We start from the raw sequence: 26,938 nt of genomic DNA on the forward strand, positions 1-26,938 counted from the left end.
TATCTTATGCACTAACTCACTTTTGTAGGAAGTTTGTGTAATTTTGGAGCACCAATACCTCCCTTATAGACCCCCAGTTTGTTTTTTGTTATTAAGTTTATAGGTAGGGGGACTTCATTCTGGGCAGGTCTTAAAAATTTCCCTCAGACCCTTCTTCTCACCGTAGGTTATTTAACACATGAAAAGGACAGGGTGGGACTTCCTGCTATTGTAATCTTGATATTGTATTGTGTACGCACATTTTCCGTTGCTAAGGACTCTTGAGCTGGCTCTGTAGAACGACTCAACAAGACTTTCAGCACCAAAGCAAAGCTTCTGCTGGTGGTTGCAGGGTATCGAGGTTTCAGGTCAGCCAGAGTATGCAGTTCATGCCATACTGCTATTAGTTCCCATACGGGAAACCCTGTATGGGTAGCTGTGCGCCTTAAAAGTTAAATAAATAAATAGTCAATAACACCTCTACCCAAATACACTGCGTTAAGATTCCATTCAGGGCCGCCCAGCAGGACAAATCTCAATAGTTGTTGATATTATGCATCAAAGCAACAATTTCCCACTGGTCTTCAACTTACGCCTCAAGATTGAGGGTTCTAGAACAAAGAGCTATTTTTTTCAGTCAGATGCTGAAACCAAAGTGAAAATCAAAGCTTGCCCTAAAGAGATTTCCTACAGATATAGTGATCCCTGTCAAGGCCCATGCATTTTGGCTTAATCTAAGACATATTAGTTATATATACGCACCCTCGCAGAGATGTTCTTCCAGTTCCAGGTTCTCTCTATCATGGATGGGGTCTCTGTGTACCTAGAGGACTGCTGTGCAACCACAGTGGGTTTGTCCCTGACAGACAACTTTTCTGAGGAGAGGGTATGCCTCGTGGAGTCCTGGAACCCTGGGAGTCCTGCTTAAGTAAGAGGAAAAGAGCAATTCAGCTCTACAGGAGGAGCTGGTGTGGACAGAAGCGGTTGATTCTAGCGATGTTGTCCATCCACCAGAGGCTCATAACTAACGTGACTGGTGCTCAAGCATGGAAGCCGGTCACTAAACTCATCGAGAAAATTGTGGCACTTCTGAAGGGTGCGTGAGTCGTTCACACCATCAGAAGTGATGGGACATATGTCCAGGAGCAAACTAGAGGTGGGTTTCTAGACAAGAGGATTGCCGAAGTGGAAGGGGTATTAAATAGGACAGAAACTGAGGTGCATCGGGGCAGGAATGTTCATGAGTTCTACTTGGCCTCACTAAACTGCTGGGTCAAAAATTGAAGAGATGTGAAATCTCGATTTGTACTCTATAATACAATTGATTGATTATTGCAGCAAATATAACAAGGTGTAACGTACAAATAGTACAACAATGGCACTGTATCCCTTGAGTCCCACTTCCCTCAGCCCCTACTCCTCAGCCTATACATCTAAATATGTGAAGCAGTAAGTGGCCGCAGCCCTAAACCCTTATACAACATAATCTCATTGTCAAGACATGACCCACATGGAGTAGTCTCTGTGATGGTAACAGTCGCGGCTGGTGACATTTTAAAGTGGCGGGGCGTAAAAGTTGTGGACGGCGCACTGTGGCGAGCAAGCTGAAGGAGTCCTAAATCAATGCCTCTTCCATTTCTGGTGCGCAATTATACAACGTTTCCCACCTGTAACGGAATGATCCGATGTCTTTATAAATTCACACAAATTGTTTCAAGAAAGCATTTAATTTGCTTCATTTTATAGCTAGATGGTGATGCTTTAGAATATAAAATCGGATGTCTTCTAACAAAAGCCTCACACACGACACAAATGCCTTACTCCGTTTCGTGTACAACAAAAAAATGTTTTTAGTGAAACAGAAAAGGATTCAGCTGTCAGCAATCAGGGGCGTTACATAGGCATAGTCCTTTCAAAGGCAGGGGTAAAGTCAATAAACTTAACTTACCTTCCTGTCCGCCTTCAAGTTCCGACTCCAGACTCCCGAGTCCCGACTCCCGCCGCCGTCCTGTTCTTGAATTTCCCATGGTGCTTGTCGTCACGCTCACGCAGGCAGCCTCCCTCCCTCCCCTCCACCACCACACACAGCACAGCGCTGTGATTGGTTCGTCCGGCTGCCCTACCTACGTCATTTCTCTCTGTATGCTGCAGCATACAGAGAGCAGGGAGAGTGGGAGGGGTTACTCGAGGGCAGGGGGGAGCGGCTTGCCCACTGTTCTTAATACAGTTAATACTGTCTGTTTGGACAGCCTCTCAGGCTGCCCAAACAGACAGTATTAACAACAGTGGGAAAGCCACTCCCCCTGCCCTCGAGTAACGCCGCCCACTCTCCCAACCAGGAAGGAACTTCTGCTTTCTCGCCGTGCAAGAAGGCAGAAACAAATGGTAGTTATCTACTATTTGTTTCTGCTTTCTCGCACGGCCAGAAAGCAGTGGGGCGGCGCCCAAATGCCCCCATGGAGGATCCGCCACTGGATGGTAATGCCCCCGTAGTGTGCCCAAGTGTCCCACACCTTCGTCTTCTTTTGGGGGTATCCTTTGGCTTCATAGACCGGTTGCTCCCTAGCCATGCACAAATCCATTCTCTTTTTCCATTCCACGTTCAGTACTCTGGTTTCTTAATCATGAGGTCTCGGAGGATGCCTCCTTGGAGCCTGCTTTGTTGATCAAGGTTACACAGTTCTGGGAGCATGATTTGGCGCCCAAGGACTGAAGTAGCTCCTGGTCATGAGAACCTTGAAATGTTATCTGCAGTCAAACACTACAGATTTCTTGGTTTGTTATGGAGGTAAATCATTGTGGAATGTTGGCAGCCACTTTAAGGTCTGACCACTGCTGTTGTGCATGCTTGCTTTCAAGGGCATTACTATTTCTCTTCCTGCAAAGTTCTATCAAGTCAGCCATAGTGTGTGTGCTGCAGAACTAAGCATTGTTTCTGAAAGCAAACATTATTGTTGAACCTGGCCCTGCACGGTCACCCGCACATTTTTTGCCTTCACACCTACTTGCAAAATTGGCTAAACCTGACTGGCATATTTAATTTACTTATAAGTTCCTAGTAAAGTGATACACCATATTCTCAAGGCGGGTAAATTAAATGCTACTAGTGTGCCTGGAGCACTTTTTGTGCCACCCACTTAAGAAGCATCTTAAAACATGTCTCAGGCCTGCCATTTCAGGCTGTGAGCAGTTCACACCACCAACACCCCAATTTCTCACAACTATTAATTATGCAATGATTTCTGGTGCACATGTCTCCATGTACTGCATCATTGTTTTTTCTTGTCTTTTGTCATTTTTCATAACACAGATATAGTATCAAAATCAAAGCCGGATGTGCTACATAGATCATGCTATTAGTAGTGACTGGATTGCTTATACAACCAGCCGAGGAATAGAAACTGAATAAAAAAAATAAAACCACTTAATTGACCTCCCCACCCCCTTATCGAGTCAGGACCCAACATTAAGTACATTTTAGGCTCTTAAATTTCTCTTTTCCTCCGGCCTTAAAAGTGCTTGGGCTACTGTAAATTGTATTTTAATATCTTTTCCAAGAGAGCATAACTCTTTTATTGAAGTAAACTCATGGTACCGCACCTCGTGGGGTCAGAACCTAATTGCCTCACTGCAACAAAGAACTTTAAGAAGAGGTTCCCTCATTCCAGCAAGTTCATATGGGTCTCCTCAACATTAATGCTCCAACCTTCCATTTCTAGAATGTGCCAAAGTCTATGATACCATTGGGAAATTGGCAGTGTACCTAATTATTTTTCATCTGAAAGCTTTGATAAGCTGCACCGCTCCTGAACAGTGTAAAGTCATGTACCTTTATTGAGCGGTTAACTCATCGCATCCTTACGGGCTGCAGGGTTGACAGGGTTTGGAACGCCCAGGACCTATAGTCATCCACCTTTGCTCAGAACACCATCCCTTTGGTATAATCCCCCATATAAGCAAAGTGTCCCCTGGGTACCCAAAACCCAGCCAACAATCTGGCTGACCCCAGGGAACATACGATGGAGACACTTTGGTGTATAATGCCACCCGGACCAAATCTGATGGTGTATTTCTCTATACTTCACTAAAGCTGTGCAGCCATGGATATCCCCCCCACAAGTGCACAACTGTCTTTGGGGGGTCTGTCTGCAGAGCACCCTCTCCCAGTCCTGCATACACATCCAGTTGGGTTAATCCTCAGATACTAGAAGCTGTTGATATAGCTAAGCTAGATCTCCCCTGGTATCCATCAAATTGGGAGATAATGTTTCAAACAGAGTTTGATCTCTGAGGGCTGCTCGTTTCATTCTAGAGCGGGAGACCCAAAGTCTGATTTGAGCGACCCAAGCCTCACCAGTTCGTCCAAATCAACTTCAGCGTGGCTTTGTTGAAAACATTTAATTGTCCCTGTCTGGTGCATATCGGAGACTGTTCTACACTCCACCTATCGCCATCTCTGGAAGGGGTATTCCCTAGTTGTCGGTGTAAATTCACCATTAAAATAGATCGAACAGAGGGAGGTAAATGTCATCAGCCCCCTTTGCACTGCTACTTCATCCCAAATCAGCTAAGCGTTGGGAGAACTACACATCTTCCCAACCCAGATTAGATCCCAAAGGGGTCAACTCAATATAGTGTGGTCCATGCGCATCCACCATTTGTCTAGCTGTGACCCAGACCATATCGCTGCAATTCTCAGCTAGGCAATAGTATAATAAAGACAGATGTTGGGTAAGGTTATGCCACCTTTTTGCTGTAGGTTGATACAGGAGCATTTGGAAGAGTCTAGGGTTATTGTTATTCCCAGAAAGTTTATGATGATTTTCTGTGCCTGTATCTGAAATGCATAATCCACCAATATCAGCTGGAGAAACTGAGGGAGGACCTTCATCTTGATTGCATTTATTCTACATGTTCAGGAAATATCCATTGCTTTCCAGGACTCCACAGCTCTCTTTTTTTTGGCCAACAACAGAGCACACTTTGACCTGCAGGTATTGGGTGTCAATTTCATATCTATGTATTATATATGGACCTTCCCCCATCAGGAGGGGTACGCTAACTCTAGCATTTATACTTCCTCCAAGGAGAGTGTTAAGCTTAGAATTTCAGATTTGCCAAAATTGATTTTTTTAACCTCACACTCTTTCAAATGCTTGCAATTGTTTAGTTACCTCTGGGAGTGAGGACGCATGCAACCGCAAGGACAGAAGCAGTGTACAAACTGATTTTATGTTCATCTGCTCCAAACTTAATGCCAATTGTTTGTTCACTGCTGGATCTGACATGTTAAGTGTTAGATGACCAGTGCAACAAGATGGGCAACAACCAGCATCCCAGCCTAATACCCTGTGTAGACTAAAGGGTTTCAAGAGGTGTCCATTTATTCTTATCTTCAATGTAGGATGGGCATAGTTCGCAAACACCATGTTGATAAACCTAGTGGCAAAGCTCATGAAAAGGACCAGTCCACATGGTCAAATGCTTTTCCCGTATCTAACGGGAGCAGAATAGCGGCAATGCATTTTTTCCTAGCATTCTCAACCAGGTGGACTGCTTCTTGCACATTGTTGTGTACCTGTCAATGTTTAACAAACTCACTCTGCTTTTGATAGAACAGAAAGGGAAGCACTTTGTTTAACCGAAAGGCTAATATTATAGTAAATAATTTTGCATCCTTATTTAGGAGTGAGATAGGTCTATATAAAGCGCGATGTTGCACATCCTTCGATGGCTTAGGGGAACCATTTTGAATCTATTATTAGGAGCTTATTATTCAGGATAGCTTGAATCCAGTGGCACAGTGTGCACGGGACCCACATGGCTCAACCTTGAGATATCCGAGTTGTACCATCCTGGGAGGTGCCTTGGGTTCTTTGTATGATATCTTAAAGTGGTATGCACAGTTGATTCCAATATACCCAATACCATCATAGTGTCTGTGCGTCGCTGCCCCTGGAATAAAAAGTGGAATTGCCAACTTGCTCCATGTCGTCAGGGCTCCACCTTTGCAAATCTGAGTATCGTTTATTTACCATGTGTGTTCTGGGAGTTCTAGCTATGAGTTGCTTGTGTTATGGGACATACATAACAATGATTTGCAACAAAACCCCCAAGTCTGGAACCATTGTGTCCTGGTGGAGCAAAGGGGCATCCCTTAGTGGTGGTTGAGTCACCTTGCAGTGACAGACAGTAAAACGAATCCGTTCGACTCCCTTTATAAATAGTCAAGTCAAGTCAGTCAAGTCAATAAATTTGTATAGCGCGCTACATACCCAGAGGGTCTCAAGGCGCTCGAAGAGGGTGGGGAGTTACTTGTCAAATATCCACGTTTTAGTTGCTTTCTGAATGCTAGGTGGTTCTGAGTAAGGCGAAGATGAGTGGGAAGTGAGTTCCAGGTTTTAGCTGCCAGGTAGAAGGATCTACCTCCCATGGTGGTTTTGTTGATGCGAGGTACAGTGGCAAGGGCTTGGTTGGAGGATCGTAGCTGGCGGGAGGGGGTGTAGAAGGACAGTCATGTGTTGAGGCATTCGGGTCCGATTTCGTAGAGTGCTTTGTGTGCGTGGGTTAGGAGCCGGAAAGTAATCCTCTTATTGACGGGGAGCCAGTGGAGGTTTTTCAGGTGGCCAGAGATGTGTTCTTTACGCGGTATGTCGAATATGAGCCTGGCTGAAGCGTTCTGGATGCGTTGGAGTTGTTTCTGGATTTTTGCGGTGGTACCAGCGTAGAGGGTGTTTCCGTAGTCTAGTCGGCTCGTGACCAGAGCGTGAGTGACTGTTTTTCTAGTTTCGGTGGGGATCCAGCGAAATGTTTTCTTGAGCATGCGAAGAATGTTGAAGCAAGATGAAGAAACGGCGTTGACTTGTCTGTTCATCGAGAGTGAGGAGTCCAGGATGACGCCCAGGTAGCGTGCGTGGTCAGTCGGGATAGGTGCTTTTCCAAGGGCCTCTGGCCACCAAGAGTCATCCCAGGCGGAGGGGGAGGTGCCTAGGATGAGGACTTCTGTTTTGTCTGAATTCAGTTTTAGGCGGCTGTGCTTCATCCATTTGGCTACTTCTTTCATTCCTTCATGCAGGTTGGTTTTGGCTATGTTTGGGTCTTTGGTGAGTGAGAGGATCAGTTGAGTGTCATCAGCATAGGAGATGATGTTGAGGTTGTGTTGGCGAGCGATGGTCGCGAGGGGGCTCATGTAGACGTTGAAGAGGGTGGGGCTGAGTGAGGACCCTTGGGGTACTCCGCAGATGACTTCAGTGGCCTCTGACTTGAATGGTGGGAGGCGGACTCTCTGGGTTCTTCCGGTGAGGAATGAGGTGATCCATTCCAGTGCTTTTCCATGGATTCCGACGTTTCTGAGGCGTTGTAAAAGGGTGCTATGACAGACCGTGTCGAAGGCTGCGGAGAGGTCGAGGAGGATGAGGGCGATTGTGTCTCCATTGTCCAGTAGAGTTCGAATGTCGTCTGTTGCTGCGATGAGGGCGGTTTCAGTGCTGTGCTTGGCTCGGAAGCCGGATTGTGAGGAGTCGAGGGATTTGTTGGTTTCGAGGAATGCGGCGAGCTAGTTGTTGACCGCTTTCTCGATGACTTTGGCCGGGAATGGAAGGAGTGATATAGGGCGGTAGTTTTTGAGTTCGGTGGGGTCAGCTGTGGGTTTCTTCAAGAGGGCGCTGAGTTCGGCATGTTTCCAGCTTTCCGGGAAGGTTGCGGAGTTGAGGGAGCAGTTGATGACTTCTCGGAGGTGCGGTGCTATAATGGAGTCTGCTTTGTTAAAGATGTGGTGAGGGCATGGGTCTGTGGGGGATCCTGAGTGGATAGAGTTCATCAGACGGATGGTGTCCTCAGTGGAGAGTGGCTTCCAGTCATTGAGGATGTTCAGGGGGGGTGGGGGTCCTGCAGGGGGTTGGGTGGGTTGGTCTTCGGGTCGGTTGTCGAAGCTGTTGTGGATGTCTGCAATTTTGTTGTGGAAGAATGAGGCTAGGGAGTCGCAGAGGGCTTGAGAGGGGGTGATGTCGTTGGAGTTGGCCGAGGGGTTGGTAAATTCCTTGACGATGTTGAAAAATTCCTTGCTGTTGTGGGCGTTGTTATCTAGTCGGTCCTTGAAAGCGGCTTTCTTGGCAGTCCGGATCAGTTGGTGGTGTATGCGGGTGGCGTTTTTGAAGGCGTCTTTGGTGCTGGTGGTTGGGTCTTTTTTCCAGGCCTTCTCAAGGGAGCGGCAGAGTTTCTTGGATTTCTTAAGATCATCGTTGAACCAGGAGGCCTTCTTGCTGCCTAGTTTGATTTGTCGTTTTTTCAGTGGTGCTAAGATGTCGGCGCTGTTGGATAACCATTGGGTGAGGTTGGTGGCTGCTAGGTCTGGGTTTGAGGAGTGGGCTGGGGGGTTTTGAAGAAGCGATGAGGAGATCTGGTCGATGGTGATTTTGTTCCAGTTTCTTTGCAGAGTGGGTTGGGGGTGGTTGTTGGAAGTGGGTTTGTTGTAGGTGAAGTGAACGCAGCTGTGGTCAGTCCAAAGGAGAGGTGTGGTGTGGCTGAAGGAGACATGTTTGCTGGAGGTGAAGATAGGGTCGAGTGTGTGACCTGCGATGTGGGTGGAGGTGGTGACAAGTTGTTTAAGTCCGAGGTTGGCGAGGTTGTCCAAAAGGGTGGTGGTGTTGCGGTCGTTGTTCTTTTCAAGGTGAAAGTTGAGGTCTCCCAAAAGGATGTAATCCTGGGAGGGGAGCGCGTGTGGAGTGATGAAGTCCGTGATATCTTCGCTAAACTGTGCGCGGGGTCCTGGTGGCCTGTAGAGGAGGGTGCCTCTGAGTGTGGTTTTGGGGTCGATGTGGATCTGGAAGTGAAGGTGTTCAGAGTTGGCGAGATTGACGTCTGAGCTGGTTGAAATGCGGATGGATTTCTTATGGACGATAGCGATACCTCCTCCTGTGTGGCCGGTACGGTCCTTGCGTATGATCTTATAGTCTTCCGGGATGGCAATCGTGATGTCTGGGGCTGATGTGGCGTTCATCCATGTTTCTGTTAGGAAGGCGACGTCCGGAGAGATGGTGTCTAGTAGATTCCAGAGGTCGGTGGTGTGCCTGTGGACCGATCGGGTGTTGAGCAGGATGCATTGTAGATGGTTGGGGTCGGATATCTGTTGTGTGATCGTAGACGAGATGTTCTTGGTGCCGTCGAACTTGCAGGAGTTGCAGGAAAAGGGTCCATGGGTGTGTCCAGGAGCGGCTTGGACGCAGTTGGGGGAACGGCCGGGGTTAAGGGCTAGGAGGGTGGTGGCAGCGTAAGTAATGCGGGTGGGGTGGGCATTACGAGGACCAGGGGGTCTGGCGCTGGGCGCGGTCCAGGCACGGACGGGCGCAGACGGGCTTACCTTTGGCGCACCTTCGGAGCGACTGGGGCGCGGTCGCTGCGCGTGGACGCTGCGCGTTAGGTCATTGGTCATAAATGGATGGTGGAGGGGGCGGAGCGTGGGAGGGGCAGCAGCTGGGAGGCGGTGGCGGGAGGAGGGGCGGACCAGGGGCAAACAACAACACAAAATGGAGGGTCAAAGGCGAGCACAGCCAGGGGCAGCAAATGCACAGCGTGTTTAAGGGAAAAGAGCCTTACACGCACAAACCAGCTGTAAAGTATCCCAAATCAGAGTAATTGCCTCAGCGATGTCGCGCTACTCTTTAAATAAATAAAGCGACAGTGCAGCACAATTAAATAAATAAAGTTGACAGTGCAGCGCTGTAGAGCGAGCGAGGAGCGCTATTAATTAAATGAATGAATGAGTAAATGCAGCGCTAGGAGCTGAGATGCAGTAGATCAAACTATACCAGCGTGCAGGTCTGGAGCGAGAGGGAGCAACCGGACTGAAGGAGGGTCCAGGCGGTCACAGAGAGCTCGGGAGCGAGGAAGGATATTAATCGTGGGTGGGAGGGACAGCAGCTGGGAGGCGGTGGCGGGAGGAGGGGCGGACCAGGGGCAAACAACAACACAAAATGGAGGGTCAAAGGCGAGCACAGCCAGGGGCAGCAAATGCACAGCGTGTTTAAGGGAAAAGAGCCTTACACGCACAAACCAGCTGTAAAGTATCCCAAATCAGAGTAATTGCCTCAGCGATGTCGCGCTACTCTTTAAATAAATAAAGCGACAGTGCAGCACAATTAAATAAATAAAGTTGACAGTGCAGCGCTGTAGAGCGAGCGAGCAGCGCTATTAATTAAATGAATGAATGAGTAAATGCAGCGCTAGGAGCTGAGATGCAGTAGATCAAACTATACCAGCGTGCAGGTCTGGAGCGAGAGGGAGCAACCGGACTGAAGGAGGGTCCAGGCTAATAAATAGGGCAGTCAATCAGATGATTGACCTCTGACTGCCTCTACTGCCTTGGGCAGAGGGAAAGAGGGTTAACGCCATCAGCAAAACCCTGGTGATGCACCTACCGCTAAAACAGGTGGGCCAACCACAAGTTGCAACAGACTACCCTCTCCACCAAACTCTAAATCAGAGCACACATGCCCAGTTCTGGGTGGGCTTGTGAGCTGAACCGCAGAGATGGACTATCTCTGACCAGCATGCAGTAGAATTATCATTATTGTTAGAACATCTGTAAGGCACTTGGAGAAGCGTGGCTCAGTGGTTAGAGGCGGCAGACCCGGAAGCTGAGATCGGCCGTGGACCAGGGTTCGATTCCCCGCCTCGGCGGGTCTCGGGCTCAAAAAAAAAATCCACGGACTCGATAATTCTCGCTCCGGTGCCTACTCAACTCACGGGGTCACACTCTGCGACTCTGGGCAATAGCTTGCTTAATCTCCACTACGCCTCTCGCGGCGGGATGCCTGGATTTCACCTTGTGGATACCCTGCCGGGGTATCTCACAGGGGAATACCAGGACGGGTTCCCTAAGCAAGCGCTTAGATACCGGGTCGGTGATTTGCGCTATATAAATACATGTACATTTACATTTACATTTACTTACCACAAAAATGTCTCTTAAGTGCCAAGTGTACAGATGGAAGGGTACTCTGAGAGAGTCAGCTGGCACCCACAAGCACCTGAGATCTGCCTCCTCGCAGACACCCCCCTGATCCTCAGACCCAACAACAGAAGATGCTCCTCACCTGGTGGCCAAAGCCTGGAATGATCTTCCCCTGCACCTTAAGAATGCCACATCGCTCCAGGAATTCAGAAAAGGACTTAAGACATGATTGTTTGAATGAACAGAGTACAGCGAATCAGCTAGCAACTCCAGTGCTTTAAGGCCCTCACAGGTGATTTCCAACACTTTATACATCCTGAGTGATTGGTTGGGAGCCCTCTAAGCATGCTCACTAAAAGACTCCATGTCCCTGAGCATATGCAACGTCCGCTTCTGTTTTGTCAGTTAAAAAATCAGTGCATTCTGGAAGTTGTAGTTTGGGTGTGTTCAGTTGAACCACCAGAACCGATTGCCAGATGGCTTGCAGGTGTCTCAGCATAACTAATTCTGTTGAACTGAACCGGGACTACAGCTGCCAGAATGCAATGGCCAGACCCTGTTGCCACAGTGCAAAAACCAATGACTTAGCATGGCCAGATCACTCACTCTACCCGGTCTGGGTTTTTTACATTCAAATAATTGCTATCAGGTGTTGTAATCTAATTTGGTGAATAAAAGTAAACCACGACTACAACACCCAAGATGCATTAGACTGTCACATCAATGCCCAGTACTGGAAACCGGTTCAGTGACAACGTAAAGTGTGGTAGGCACCCTCCCCTACAGAAGCTTAGCTGAGGCAATTAAAGTATCTAAACTGGGCTAGATTTGAGGTCAGAAGGAGCAGTTGTGGACTGGCACGCAGGTCATCAGTGGAACCACAGCAGGGCACTCAAATATTACTCCTCTACTGAATAATAAGGCACAGCGTGGGCCCTCCTTTCATGGCATGTGTTGGAAAATGAGGCAGTATCTGTGAGGCCTGCACAAATAACATGACTACATTTGTCCTTCACTGGGAACCAAACGCCCAATTGTAGCGCCTGACTCTCAGAGGGTAGCGTTGCAGAGCAATCTGAGGCTTACTCATGGGAGGTGGTGTGGGCTAGAAATCGCCATTATAGGTATTGCAGCAAGAACACTCAATAATTGATCGTCCAGTCTGTACTTTGCTATATAAAAGTAAGAGTAGATTTATTAAACACACACACTACTCAATACTATGCACCAATTTACAAATATACATAAGCTGTTGGAATTACTTTGTGACATTGCATCACATATCCACCCCTCCCACAGGGGGGTGGTGTCTAGTACCACCACTCCCATGTATGCACATCATCTTTCCCCGAAATGCAGTTACTTGAACATAACCTGGAACGAGAGCCCTGCGCACTAACATCATCCCAGCGGCGACTCACCCGATTACCCGATTACCTCAACAAGCATTTAAAATAGGTACATCTGCCCTGGTGACACACAACCCTGACTGAGCATTTCCTACTGACTATGAAGTATACATGTCCACATCTTAAGGGCTACGGGCCCGATGCACAGAACTAACTTAAGACAAAATCCTAAACTTACTACCATTTTGGTATTCACAGAAGGCACTTACACATTTTGGTATTCACAGAAGTCATTTTGGAGTCCTAAAGTTAGGAGTCCAAACTTTACTACTCCTAAACTGAGAAAAATCCTAACTTTAAGACTTTCGGTATTCACAGAAGGCATTTAGGAGTCCTAAAGTTAGTACTCCTAACTATACTACTCCTAAACTGACAAAAATCCTAACTTTAAGACTTTCGGTATTCACAGAAGGTATTTAGGAGTCGAGGACTGTGTCAACCAAAGGATCTATTCACGAGCCAACTGGTGAATACATAGAAAAACATCTTCAACCAATAGTAAAATCAATGACCACCTACATACGCGATACAACAGATTTTTAAAACAAATTGAAGGACACAGTACTTGACCCAGACATGTTGATCACCTTGTGTACAATTGATGTATGTGCACTATACACGTCTATTCCCCACAACAGAGGCATCGAAGCAATAGAATCATTCCTAATTAATCATAACATCAAACAGAAGCTAAAAATCTTTCTACTGGAATTACTTCAATACACTCTGTATCACAGCTACTTTGCATGGAACAACGATTTCTTTTTACAACTAGCCGGTACATCGATGGGCAATTGTGCAGCCCGCAGCTATGCAAATTTGTTCATGCACCGATTAGAACTAGACAACATCTTAACCAACCCAAGATGGAACAACAAGATATTGAAATTTTGGCGTTACATAGACGACATTTTTTTAATATGGATGGGCCCACCAGAGGATTTAAAATAATTCATCACTTTCATCAATAACATAGATGATCACATTCAGTTTACACACTCTGTTAGCATGGAGTGCTTGCCATTCCTTGATGTGTTGGTCACCTGCCACAACAACATAATTGAAAAAGATGTATATACCAAAACGACCGACAGGAACAACTCTTTACATTTTGACAGCTGTCATCCTATGTCCCTGAAGAAACATCTACCATATTTGCAATTACTCAGGTTGAAAAGTATATCTTCAAAACCAAGTGAATACAGAAAAATTCAAGACAGAATGTTGGCGAGTTTAAGGATAGAAAATATCCGAATACGGTGCTAAGCTTAGTGAAAAAGGGCGGAAGCCTCAAACCGAAACAGTTTACTATCCCCTAACAAGAAAGAAATTACCTACAACAGACCTGTATTTGTGTCGAAATTTTCAGCCAACAGGTGAAAGAATCATTTTGAAGAATTGGTCAATGATAAAAAATGAACCGGATTTCAATGGGATCTTTAACTATACGCCACTATTTGCATATCAACGATCGAAGAATATTAAAGATCTACTAGAGGCAATAGCCCGCCAAAAAGGAGTCATTTACTCCGGCACTAAACCATGTTTGAATTGCAGCCACTGCAATAATGTTATTCAAGGAAACATTTTGAATCATCCCACATCAGGGAAACAAATTAAACTATTCACCAACGCAACTTGTGGTACAAAGAACCTTGTGTATCTACTCAAATGCCCATGTGGCCTCCCATACGTGGTGAAAACAGAGAGAAAAATGAAAGTTTGTTTGACAGAACACAAGAGCACTATCAGAAACAAAGTTATGAAAGCACCAGTGGCCGCACATTTTACAGAGCATAAACACAACATTAGCCAGTTAAGGTTTTTGATTTTGGAGGTTGTCCCTGTGATACAGGGTATTGACAATAGAAAAAGACTACTACAGCGTGAAAGGATTTGGATAAAAAAATTGGATGCTTACCATCCAAAGGGGCTCAATGACCGGATGGAGTACAGTTGTACTTATCACAAGAACTCAGCAAGCTGCATTTGTTTTTAAATTCACCCAGGTTCTGGGGTTTACGTTTTCATTAAGCACCATAAGTTCTTGATTCCCCACACTTTACATTGTTTTATTTAGTTTCATTTTGTGTGAGGTGGTTTGCAACATTTATTTGAGGAGCAGCTACCACATCGTTCTACCTGCATTATATGACGATGGTTCTCACATTTACATACATAGACACTTGTGACTAACTCACACTAGATGCATACACAATAACCATTCAAAGATGGCCAATGCGTATTGTCCGCCTTCAGTTTCCATTAACCAGGAAACCAACATTTAAGGTGCCGTTACTTAGTAACGAACACCGATGATACCAGTCACGGCGTTACGGATAACAGTAGACATAGATTTTCCTCATACGCGTAAGACTAACAATCTACGGGTTTTTTTAACCCACGTTGTTTATGCATGTAATCGCCACTCGTAACTGGCTGTTGTCAGTATTTTAAGATGCACGCTGATAACTTTGTCAACGCCACCAGCATGTTTGTTTGAATGACGCTTTATTCACGTTTTCACACATAATGTCAACAGCGCCTTTTAACGAACGCTCTTCACCTATTATTATCGGACTCACACCAGCACCCTCTTTCACGCTTGTATGACTTTATCACACCACCTCCATAAACACTCTGGGGCATATTACCAAGCAGGGCGATAGGCAATTATCGCCGCTTTAGCGGCCGTTTTTCGGCTGCTAAGCGGCGATAATTCTATCGCTCTATTAGCAAGCTGTCGCTAACAGCAGTTAGCGACAGCTTTAGGCGATAGCGAGCGGTTTGGGTCCCGCTTTGCATGTCAGCAATATTTATCGCTAATGACATGCAAAGTGGGCGTACCCAACCTGTTAGCGACTGAAAGCAGTCGCTAACGTCGCTATCGCCTATTAGCAAGGCAGGCGTAGCGATGGAAATATTCCCGCTATCGCCAAAAACTAACGCCTGCTCTGACCAGTTCTTAGCCATGTTGTCCAATGGGAGGTGGATAACATGGCTAAGAGCATTTTGTCGCTAACGCGTGAATATCGCTGTATTCTCAGCGATATTCACGCTATCGCCAGAAAATGTATCGCTTTGGAGATAAACGTTGCTAATAGCACGTTATCTCAGCGATAATTTCCAGCGATGCTTAGCGATAAAACATTTGTTGCTAAGTCTAGTTAGCGATAAATATCGCTAATCGTTGGTAATACGGCCCTCGGTTTCCTCATGGCCGTCATGACCAACCGGTTTATAATTTTTCGCGATGAATGAACACAGACCAACAGGTATAATTAACGGCATGTACATTTAATAGCACTGAATTCACCGCCAAAGGTATTCCCGCACCGAGTTACACACCTGCAGTTTTTGACAAACCGTCACTGGATTTAAGGACAGTCACCCTCCAGTTTTGTGCAAGATTGTGGAAAATCAAACTAGCCTGGTTTACAGTTCAACATCCTTTTTAGATTTCGACCTGGCGAGAGCTCGCAGAGCTCCGCCCAGGCCGAAAACTTTTGTTGACAGTATGGATGTTCGTTCCCGCCTCTGTTTCCCATTGGCTAGCTCCATAAATGGACGCTAGCCATTGGCAAACAGAGGCGTCCGTAATCCTGTGAGGCGACTCGTGGGCGTTCCTGGGATGTTTTTCTCATCCGGCCCCTTTGGACACGTCATGCGGCTGTGGGCGGATGTTATTTTTTTTTTTCCGACGCCATGTTTTGATCATTTGCCGGATTAATGTCCAGGTGAGTGCGCCCCCCTCCCGCTGTCCGTTCCCGCCCCCCTCCCGCTGTCCATTTGCGCCCCTTCCCCCCCTGTCCGTTTGCTCGTTCCCGCCGCCCCCCCTCCCGCTGTTCGTGTGCCGCCCGCGCCACTTCCATTTGCGCAACTTTTGCTTCCATTTAGAGAGTGAGTTTTGTTCGGTCCCAGAAAGCGTTGGTTTTGCTCGCTAAGGGTGCAGCCTGCCCTTCTACCCAGCCTTTAGTAAACACACTTAAATATAATTACTTTACGGTGATCGTATGTGATTGTGAGGGTTTTCAGAGGACCAGACACTCCCGAATTGAATTTCCTGATAAAGGAGCTGTGGTCCCCACGAGACTGCCTTTAAGTTCGCAGTCACAGTACCGGGGTGGGGGGTCCTCCAAGGGGCAGACGAGCAGCTCTTCTACTCCCATGGGAAATACAAAGGGAACCTCCCCGGCCCCAGAAGCCAGGGGACAAACAACATTTAAACCCTTCGGGCTCCAGCTGCACTCTGGATTACACTTCGGGACAGCCGTCTCGGGTTTCCGAGGGGTGTTTCGAATTGCTTCTGCGCCTCAGGTCACATTCTTTTTTCAGGTACAGGGAGATTAAGTGATTTGCTCAGAACTACAGGATGTTTGAGCATCCCTGCTCAGACTCGAACCCGATTCCCTAACGTCAAAGTCGGCCGCTCTGTCCGTTACGCCACACCTTCTCTGCCACCCATGTACCTGAAGCCCGCGTGACGGCCGGTGTCCCAGCTCTTCTGGCACTCCATGCACGTGCATCGTTTCTGTCCATCCATTTCTCTCCGGCCCCCGTCTCCGTGTCTGGCTCTCTCTGTTTGCGTTTCCAACCCTAAGCCAGTTATTATAATGTGAAAAATTCTGTTTTAGAGGTGGGGAAAATTGTGACGGAATTGGGCGGCGGGGGGCCCTGAAAAAAGCGCAGTCCTCTCACGGGCCGCCGTTCCGTGACAGCCAGAGGGGGGCCTGGTGCCTCTCTACCCAAACACCGTCAGAAATTACGGGAATGTGTGGCGCCGCGGCCAGGGCGACTGACGCTGGAATCTGGGGACCACGGTTCGATCCCCGGCTCCGGCGGCAGGTTAGCCCAGCACCATGTTACTCTGGGCAATAGCTCGCTTAATCTCCCCGACGGCCCCCCAGCGCCTAGAGACCCTTACGGGTGATTGTGCGCTTTACAAATGTGGACTTTACTTTACTTTAAAAGCCTGGCACGCGACATCCCTCGTGCACGAGCAACACCCTGCAGCCCGACCACAAAGCTCAGCGGGTTGGTGATTTGCTGCAAAAACAAACGAAGCATTTACACCGCAATTGCATTTACTTCCATCCATGCGGGGCCAGCACAGAGGCTCTCTCTCTCTCTCACGCTGTCACTTTCTCGCGCTCTCTCGCTCTCTCACACTCGCACGCACTGTCACTCTCTTCCTCTCTTGTCTATAAGTGCCACGGACTCTAATAAAGTTATTGAAAATAATTTTGGGGATATGTCTTCCCCTTGCCGTTCCTTGTATTCGATAATATTCTTGCGAGGAGGTTGGTAATATTAATAATTTATTGCTGACAGGCCGCACGGCTATTGCGCCCAACTCTTTAAAAAGTAACCGCGAGGGCGCTGTGCGGTGACCCTGGGGTTTGCGGAAGGAGCATTATTAAAACTTCGGCTGATTGCGAGGGTCGGGTGTGTCTGGGGGTACGTAGGCGGGGGAGGACGTGACTTTACATGCATCTGATGCAGGTATGAGCCCCACATAGACTCGATGTCAACAGAGTCGGCCTATGCCAGGGTAGCGCCCTGGGCGGAAATAAATGTGGCGCACTCGCTGCTGTTGAAGGAAATGAGGCAGCGGTGAGCCGCTTTCGAGTTCAAAGGTCAGCCCCCGAGTGAGGCATGAGAGAAGTGACTGGCCTCTGACCTCCTCTCTGGACCACCCCCACTCACCTTTATTGTGCACAGATTAGCATCTCACTGTGGTGTCAAGTTGTTTGTTGGAGGGGGGTTGATAGTTTACAGCAGGGGGTGAGAGAAAATAGGAGTCCAAGAAAGCAGGCTGATGGGGAGTTAAATACTGCGCCTGCAGCATTAGTGCCAGGTGAGAAGGACTCTGCTGTCTGCATGCAGACAGCTCCTTCGCCCTTGTGAAAATGGGAGACCTGGGCCTAAGTCCTGGTGAGTGCTCCCCTCCCGCTGTCCGTGTGCCCGTTCCCGCCCCCTCCTGCTGTCCGCCTCCCACTGTCCTTATGCCCGTTCCCGCTGTCCGCCTCCCGCTGTGCTTATGCCCGTCCCCCCCCCCCCTTCCGCTGTCCGTGTCTCCGGCCCCGGCCCCACTTGTTACAACCCGCCCCTTTTTCTTCAGGGGAAGACATCCTTCTTTACCTACGATTCTGTCGGAACAGAAAGTGCATATCAACTCACCTTATGCAATACAAAACACTTCACTGGTGCAGGTTAAACAAGTTTTGACAAAGAGCGTAAAATTCTTTAAACCTCACTGTCGTGTCAACAGTGGTATTTTCAGTTTCCATGTTTTATACACTGGCTTTTTGATAATGTGTGCAGATTTGTTTTATTGGGTGTTTTGACAGTTTTCCTACTTCACATGTAACTGCAAATACTTGATTTTCTTTTCGGAATATGGGAAAATAGATGGCTCAAGTGTAGTTTGGGCACGCAGAAGAAAGTGTTTCTGTTTCCCAAAAGTCTACCAATTGACAAATTGTAACCTCTATGCATTTGTGGTCTGATCTGTGCTGGTATTCGGTATTTATGCTGTCAGTTTTTGACCAGTGAAGTATTCTTCAATGGCGGCTAATGGTTCTTGCAAGTGATCTGTTGCATTCTAGCTTGTTGTCTGAATCGTCTCCAACTAAAATTTTGAGTGCTTCTTTCGGGCTGGTTGTATGCCAGAAGGAAGGCTTTTGGCCTCCTATTTCAGGATTCTCTGTGACTGCTCCAGAGGGAGTTTGCAGCTGCGAGGGTTGTTTACTTTCAACACTTGGTCGTGGAGGACGTTTGGTTGCTTTCTTAATGTAGCACCAGATTTTTTAAAACCTTTATAAGATGTTTAATTATACAAACAAAAACCCCCCACAGAAGAACACAAACAGTACCAGAATTTTAACACGCACTTGTGGATAGTTAGCAGCAGAAGACATCTCACTATATCTGCTCTCCAAACTTTATTTTGGCAGTTTCTGTTTCAGCATAGAACTTACTTCAGAATCGGAGATACAGAGTTTTGTTTGCAGATTGCTCACTGCATTTACACGTTTTAAAGGTAGCACTATCGCCCATGGGGTGTACTCTTTTACTCTTTAGGATATGCACTCCTCCCTCCATTCAAATAAATGCCCCCATTCAGTGCTCGCATACCTTGTGCCATACAACACAGATATATCCCTCTGATGCCTTTCTTCAGTGTCAGCAAGAATTCAATTGGTGCATGAATGCATTTATCCCACCAACCATTTGTATTAACTCATGTATCCTGTCTAATGATCACATCAAACACCTTTTGATTTATTCTACTGCCAAGAAACTTGGGCAATAGTTTTTACAAATACCAGACTCCTTGGACCTCGTGTAATCGATTCCAGAGGACGGAAAGCTCAGTTGGCCAGTCCAGCATGTGAGTTTGTGACCGGAGGAATATACACAGATGTCTGCCTTGCCTGGCTGACACGCTGAATTATCTGACAATCTGTTAAATGAGACACACTGCTTTGTTTAGAATGTTTGCTGTTTCTTTATTTGTCCTTGTTTTACCTTATTGGTAGGTCGTCCTGTGGGTGTAGAACAAGCAGGAACTGTAGTTTATTTGCAAACATTAACAATAGTCCCTAGGAGGGCACTTTGTATTCATGCTGCAGTATTTAAGACACTTTGTGTTCAGTGTCACACGTGCTTGCTGAAGTTGGTACACTCCAGTAAACAGCCTCTTTCTTTAATAGCTGTCATTGTTTGTATCGTTTGTGAGGGGTTTGTTTAAGTTTTCCTTTAGCTACGGTAGTCACGTTTTTTCTTACGTGCGCAACACCCTATGGAGGTTGTTGGATTTGTGGCTTAAAGTTCTTCTTACCCCACTTCTCCCATCAGGAGGAGACAATGTAAACTGAACAAGTTTGAATACAAAATGAAAAGGCAGGCCTTTCGCACTGTTCCCAGTTTCACTTTCCGTCTTAAGCTGCAATACAGCAGTTTTAAAGGGCAGGCCGCTAACAATCGACGAGTTCAGACTACTGGCGTTCCCCCAGTGAAACCTGCGTTAAGACTTTATCTGCAAGTTCGAAGTATTTCCCAAGATATCCGCAGGGCTGTACCTTCGGATGCTGTTGAGGGGTCTTTACATTCTGGATGTGGTAACGTGCAAGCTTGGTTTAAATGCTTCTGAGGCCTTCAGTACACACATGAAAATACACTCTTCTAAAATGTAAATGTACAAGCTGTAACGCAGTACATACAGGCAGGAAGATTTACAGCTGCCTAATACCGTCCTCTGCCAGTAATGATTAGTTTTTTTAGGTTTCGCCTCGCCGAAAGCTGCGTAGCAGACTTTCGCAAGGCGAAAACTTTTGAGAATAATATGTGGCTTATTCCCGCCTCTGTCTTCCATTGGCTAGCTCCATAAATGGAGGCTAGCCATTGGAAGACAGAGGCGTCCGTCATTCACCGAGGCGATTCGTGGGCGTTCCTGGGATGTTTTTCTCATCCAGCCCCTTTTAGGACGTCAGTGCGGCGGTGGGCGGGGTTTATTTTTTGGGTCGTCGAGGTTTCATTTGGTCATTCCGCGGCCGACCGCCGCCGGAAGAAGTCCTGGTGAGTGCTCCCCTCCCGCTGTCCGTGTGCCCGTTCCCGCCCCCCCTCCTGCTGTCCGCCTCCCGCTGTCCTTATGCCCATTCCCGCCCCCCCCTCCCCCCTCCCGCTGTCCGTTTCTCCGGCCCCGGCCCCACTTGTTTGTCTTGGAAAGCAAGCTTGGTGACAACAACCGATATCCGCAGCAGCAGTAATATTGTTGGTTGGGGGCGCGTGCAGCGTTGCAAGTACACTCGGCGGAGCACGCGCCTGTGTTGTCAGTCTGGCGCGTGCGCCTGCTGCTGACTCGAGCCACGTGTGCTCCCTCCCAGGCGGTTTGCCCTGTGCATTTGTCATAGTGTAGGTTTGTGAAAGTGGCCATTAGCCGTCTCGGTGGTTGCTTTGATGCACTCTCCCTGGAGCCATTTTCTCCTGCTTTCTGCACCGCCACTTGCGCTCCTTCGCACACGTGTAAATCATTCTTACTTGCCTCAAGCTACTGAATATTGGGCTCGAGCCCGGGGCTATGTCTGCCTAGGGGCTCTGGGGTGGATGGCATCTCACCTGGGACCTGGAGGGGCTTCTCGTTCCTTGCTTAATTGTTTGCCGAGCACATCTCAAATCCTCCTCTCTCCTCATTGAAAAATGGAAATAGATGACAGACGGGCGCCGGCAATTTCCTGTCATCTCTTCGCAAAACATTTCTACACGGTCTTGAGCTTGGTCTTGGCAGCTTCTGTAATTTTGCTCCACGTTATGTGTCAAAAACAAATCTGTTTACTATTGTTGGTCTCTGTATGCAGCTGTTCCTAGATAGTGCTCGAAGTGCATAAAAAAGGGGAACTGTGATGCGTGCAGTGGGGGCGGGGTGAGTGAACTTGGGGGTGGGGGTCATAGGTTGGACTGAAAGAATGTTTGTAACTTTTTTTGGTCTTCCATCTCCACACAACGACATAACAGCTTAAATGAAAAATAAAAGCAACTCATGCTAATCAGAGGCACATAGGCTGTCATATATTCCTCTATTAGTTCATGCACTGCAGCAGAGCCACAATTGAATGCTGTTGGTGCAGTGGATAATAGTGACTTGTGTATGTTTAGTGCTACAAAGTCCCAGTCTGTGACAGAAAAGACTGTGGACATGCAAATCCTTATTTTAAACCGCATTACACACAGTATAAGATAGGCTGCTATAAAATTAGTAGAAAGGTTTAAGATAAAGTGCTTCCAAAATATGTTTTTGTAGTACCCAGACTGTAGGTAATGCACATTTTTTTGTAACTCTTTTAAAAGCACACACTTCACAGCTTAGCTGGAAGCTCCCTTGCAACATCACTCAAAAAGAATAAATGTGCGCATCAGGAGGCCTCAAGTGATTCCATCGGTGCAGAGTGAGTGTGTAGAGTGCAGAGTAGTGAGTGCAGAGTGCAGAGTAGTGAGTGTGCAGAGTAATGAGTGCACAGTAGTGAGTGTGCAGACTAGTGAGTGCAGAGTGTGAGTGCAGAGTGCAAAGTGAGTGTGTAGAGTAGAGAGTGCAGAGTAGAGAGTGCAGAGTAGAGAGTGCAGGGTAGAGAGTGCAGAGTAGAGAGTGCAAAGTAGAGTGCAGAGTAGAGAGTGCAGAGTAGAGAGTGCAGAGTAGAGAGTGCAGAGTAGGGAGTGCAGAGTAGGGAGTGCAGAGTAGGGAGTGCAGAGTAGGGAGTGCAGAGTGACTAGGGAGTGCAGAGTGACTAGGGAGTGCAGAGTGACTAGGGAGTGCTAGGGAGTGCAGAGTGCTAGGGAGTGCAGAGTGCTAGGGAGTGCAGAGTGCTAGGGAGTGCAGAGTGCTAGGGAGTGCAGAGAGACTAGGGAGTGACTAGGGAGTGCAGAGTGCTAGGGAGTGCAGAGTGCAGAGTGTGAGTGCAGAGTGCAAAGTGAGTGTGCAGAGTAGAGAGTGCAGAGTAGAGTGTGCAGAGTAGAGTGTGCAGAGTAGAGTGTGCAGAGTAGAGTGTGCAGAGTAGAGTGTGCAGAGTGGAGAGTGCAGAGTAGAGAGTGCAGAGTAGAGAGTGCAGAGTGCTAGGGAGTGCAGAGTGACTAGGGAGTGCAGAGTGACTAGGGAGTGCAGAGTGACTAGGGAGTGCTAGAGAGTGCAGAGTGACTAGGGAGTGCTAGGGAGTGCTAGAGTGACTAGGGAGTGCTAGGGAGTGCAGAGTGACTAGGGAGTGCTAGGGAGTGCAGAGTGACTAGGGAGTGCTAGAGAGTGCAGAGTGACTAGGGAGTGCTAGGGAGTGCTAGAGAGTGCAGAGCGACTGCAGAGTGCTAGGGAGTGCTAGGGACTGCAGAGTGACTGCTAGGGAGTGCTAGGGAGTGCAGAGTGACTGCAGAATGCTAGGGAGTGCTAGGGAGTGCAGAGTGACTGCAGAATGCTAGGGAGTGCAGAGTGACTGCAGAATGCTAGGGAGTGCAGAGTGACTGCAGAATGCTAGGGAGTGCAGAGTGACTGCAGAATGCTAGGGACTGCAGAGTGACTGCAGAGACTAAGCTAATGGCAATGTAAATGACAATGCCATTTATTTATTTGTTTTCAAAACCAACACATAAATACAAATTTTGTCATTTACAATGCCAATAGCTCTAACTTTTCCAAAGGCGAAACCATTGCATTGTAAATGCTTGTTACTTTTAGATTGCACTCATCTCCCCTGAGGAAGGGAATTGTTCCGAAATGCATAGGGAGTTAAAGCCATAACATGAACAGCGTACATGTGAAATGTAACCTGAGCAAAGTAATGAAGATACGAAATAAATGCTAACATTGTGAAGCAACAATGAAGATAATGCAATAAATGAAGAATGGTTGAATTGGAATAAGCAAAGTTGTATCATTTTATTTTCATTAAGTGGATTTACATTCGTGAAATCACCCGAGGAGACAACGTCTCAAAGGAGTGCCAGTTGGGTACAGTGTTATTAAGTTAACATTGCATTTTTCATTGATTAGTGGCCTTATTGCCAGTGGTACATGCATTTCCCATTGCTAATAAACCACTTTCCAAAATGCTAAGATAAAGTAAACTGAAAAGTGTGTGATATAAGACAATATGGGTTTTAGTAGGGCTACCAGGTGACTCTTTTTCACCAGGACACCTAGAATGCAGTACTCAGACTCTGAAAATAAACAAATTAAGGCATTGTGGCAATTGTAGTCTTGGTTGAGCTCAATTGGACTAACAGACCTGAAAGCAATGAATAATACTATAGAATGAAAGACCAGCGCTGGAAGGTAGGGGATTTGCATAACTGAGCAAAATGTGGAGAAAATATGGCAACATGATGCGTAATTACTTGTATCTGCAGGTCACGGCTTTGAATCCTATCAAGCAAGGCTCGTTCAGCCTTCCATCCTTCCAATGTCGGGTAAATTGTGTACCGTTTTATTTGGTACAAGTAAAACCTGCTCCATGCAGCGAGGCGACAAACATGTGGCAAGAAACCTTCAGGAAACAGGTATTGATTTGCCTGACTCTCCCCATGATGCTGGGACTTGCATCTTATCATGTGTAATTAAATTAAAGGTGAGGCTCGCAGCTTATGTTTAATTAAATTAAATCCGTAGGGCTTTAGAACAATGACCCACACACGGAAGCCGAGGCCTGGAAAAACGTGTGTTCGTGAAGACTAGACACAGGGAACCCGTGCATTACCGCACCCCCAGATTCAGAGTTCTGGAGCCCTTAAACCGGCGATTTCGGGGGTCGCCTCCGTTTACAGACTGTGCTTTTTAAAATGTATTAAGGGGATGTTTCTGACGCAACAGTGATAGGTTAGGTTCCAGAAACAATACCTGAGTGAACTGCGAAAACCTGGCATGGGGTGGGGTGGGGTGACCCCTTGAAACGCAGGGATCGGATCTGCACCCTCAAACCCGCAGAGACCACGGTCTCGGGAGAGGGGCGGGTGGTGGAGGGGGCGGACTTCGGTATCTCAATATATCGCCCCGTGCTAAGCCTGGTAACAAAGTTTTATATCTCTCTTCCTCAAAAACAAATCCTAAAAACTATCAGGAGTGCAGAGCTGCGAAGAATGCATGACAAAGTACAGTACTGCTCGGAGTGACACCCCCACCCCTCCCACGAGTCGAACATTAAAATAACATCGCTTCAGAGAAATACATGGAGATTTAAGGTTTGCAAATTACCTCGCGTGCCGGACTGAGGCAGGTTTCCAGCCACAGCTGCGGTCTGATCTGAGCAAGGAAGGAGCCTGCCGCCGAGTGAGGCAGCAACAGAGCGGAAGAGGAGTGAGGAGGCGGTGAGGTACCTGCAAACTGACAGAGGAGAGGAAGAGGAGGGAGGAGGCGGTGAGGTACCTGCGCACTGACAGAGGAGAGGAAGAGGAGGGAGGAGGCGGTGAGGTACCTGCAAACTGACTGATGACACGAGGAGGCGCTGAGGTACCTGCAAACTGACTGATGACACGAGGAGGCGCTGAGGTACCTGCAAACTGACTGATGACACGAGGAGGCGCTGAGGTACCTGCAAACTGACAGAGGAGAGGAAGAGGAGGGAGGAGGTGGTAAGGTACCTGCGCACTGACAGAAAACAGGAGGAGGCGGTGAGGTACCTGCAAACTCACAGAGGAGAGGAAGAGGAGGGAGGAGGCGGTGAGGTACCTGCAAACTGACAGAGGAGAGGAAGAGGAGGGAGGAGGCGGTGAGGTACCTGCAAACTGACATACGACACGAGGAGGCTCTGAGGTATCTACAAACTGACAGACGACACGGGGAGGCGCTGAGGTATCTACAAACTGACAGACGACACGGGGAGGCGCTGAGGTATCTACAAACTGACAGACGACACGGGGAGGCGCTGAGGTATCTACAAACTGACAGACGACACGGGGAGGCGCTGAGGTATCTACAAACTGACAGACGACACGGGGAGGCGCTGAGGTACCTGCAAACTGACATACGACACGAGGAGGCTCTGAGGTATCTACAAACTGACAGACGACACGGGGAGGCGCTGAGGTATCTACAAACTGACAGACGACACGGGGAGGCGCTGAGGTATCTACAAACTGACAGACGACACGGGGAGGCGCTGAGGTACCTGCAAACTGACTGATGACACGAGGAGGCTCTGAGGTATCTACAAACTGACATACGACACGAGGAGGCTCTGAGGTATCTACAAACTGACATACGACACGAGGAGGCTCTGAGGTATCTACAAACTGACAGACGACACGGGGAGGCGCTGAGGTATCTACAAACTGACAGACGACACGGGGAGGCGCTGAGGTACCTGCAAACTGACTGATGACACGAGGAGGCTCTGAGGTATCTACAAACTGACATACGACACGAGGAGGCTCTGAGGTATCTACAAACTGACAGACGACACGGGGAGGCGCTGAGGTACCTGCAAACTGACTGATGACACGAGGAGGCTCTGAGGTATCTACAAACTGACTGATGATACAAGGAGGCTCTGAGGTATCTACAAACTGACTGATGATACAAGGAGGCTCTGAGGTATCTACAAACTGACAGAAGACACGAGGAGGCACTGAGGTATTTTCAAACTGAAAGATGACAGAAGGAGGTGCTGAGGTATTTGCAAACTAACAGAGGACACATGCCTTAAAGACAACCCTCTTTTTTACAGTGAGCCAAATGTACGACGTTACTACGACATACATTACCACGTAGTCGGTTGGAACGCAAACGTTACGTCGTCTGCGTTGTTACCACCCATGGCTTTATATCGCAAGTAGTTTCTACGACTTGCACTAGATGGCGCGCTGGATTTAGGAATAGTATAAATTACTATTCCTACTCCAGTTAGCGTAACAGTAGGGAATATGTTGGATTTAAAATCCAACACATTCCTTGGTGTTGAGCGCCATCTAGCGCAATTGGTAGAAAGAACTTGCGATGTAATGTCATGCGTGGTAACAACGCAGACGATGTAACATCCACGTTGTTACCCACCCGCGTGGTATTGACAGCGTTATAAACGCTGTTTCCCAGGGAGCCAGTGGAGGGCCCTCAATTAGGGGGCCA

General features: G+C 47.6%; 1 protein-coding gene across 1 annotated transcript in view; it reads right to left on the minus strand.

The window, feature by feature from the left end:
• The window catches only part of LOC144761223 (beta-1,3-galactosyltransferase 2-like), a 145,617-nt gene extending 120,427 nt beyond the window's left edge, over positions 1-25,190 (minus strand). The window contains exon 1 of the mRNA XM_078646702.1: positions 25,070-25,190. The gene's annotated coding sequence lies outside the window, so the exon portion shown is untranslated. The remainder of the gene's footprint in view (positions 1-25,069) is intronic.
• Positions 25,191-26,938: the final 1,748 nt, after the last annotated feature.

Source organism: Lissotriton helveticus, chromosome 6 (assembly GCF_964261635.1).
Source record: "Lissotriton helveticus chromosome 6, aLisHel1.1, whole genome shotgun sequence".
NCBI classification, from domain to species: domain Eukaryota; kingdom Metazoa; phylum Chordata; class Amphibia; order Caudata; family Salamandridae; genus Lissotriton; species Lissotriton helveticus.